Genomic DNA, 460 nt, shown 5'->3' with positions numbered 1-460 from the left:
CCAAGAATAACCTCAAAATACCCCAACAATAACCGAGGAATTACCTGAGACTATCCGAGAATAACCTGAGAATAATCTGTTAATTCCCCGAGAATAACCTGTTAATACCCCGAGAATAACCTGACAATAACCTAAGAATACCCCGAGAATAACATGTTAATACCCCGAGAATAACAGGACAATAACCTAAGAACACCTCGAGATTAACCTGACAATACCCCGAGAATAACCTGAGAATAACGTAAGAATAACCCTGAGAATAACCTAAGAATACCCTGAGAATAACCTGTTAATACCCCGAGAATAACTTGAGAATACCCGGAGAATAACCTAAGAATACCCCGAGAATAACCTGATAATAACCTGATAATAACCTGACAATACCCTGAGATTAACCTGACAATACCCCGAGAATAACCTGAGAATAACGTAAGAATAACCCCGAGAATAACCTAAGAAT

This window comes from Phalaenopsis equestris, unplaced genomic scaffold (assembly GCF_001263595.1).
Source record: "Phalaenopsis equestris unplaced genomic scaffold, ASM126359v1 Scaffold000228, whole genome shotgun sequence".
Classification (NCBI taxonomy): Eukaryota; Viridiplantae; Streptophyta; class Magnoliopsida; order Asparagales; family Orchidaceae; genus Phalaenopsis; species Phalaenopsis equestris.
This window is presented reverse-complemented; position numbering follows the sequence as displayed.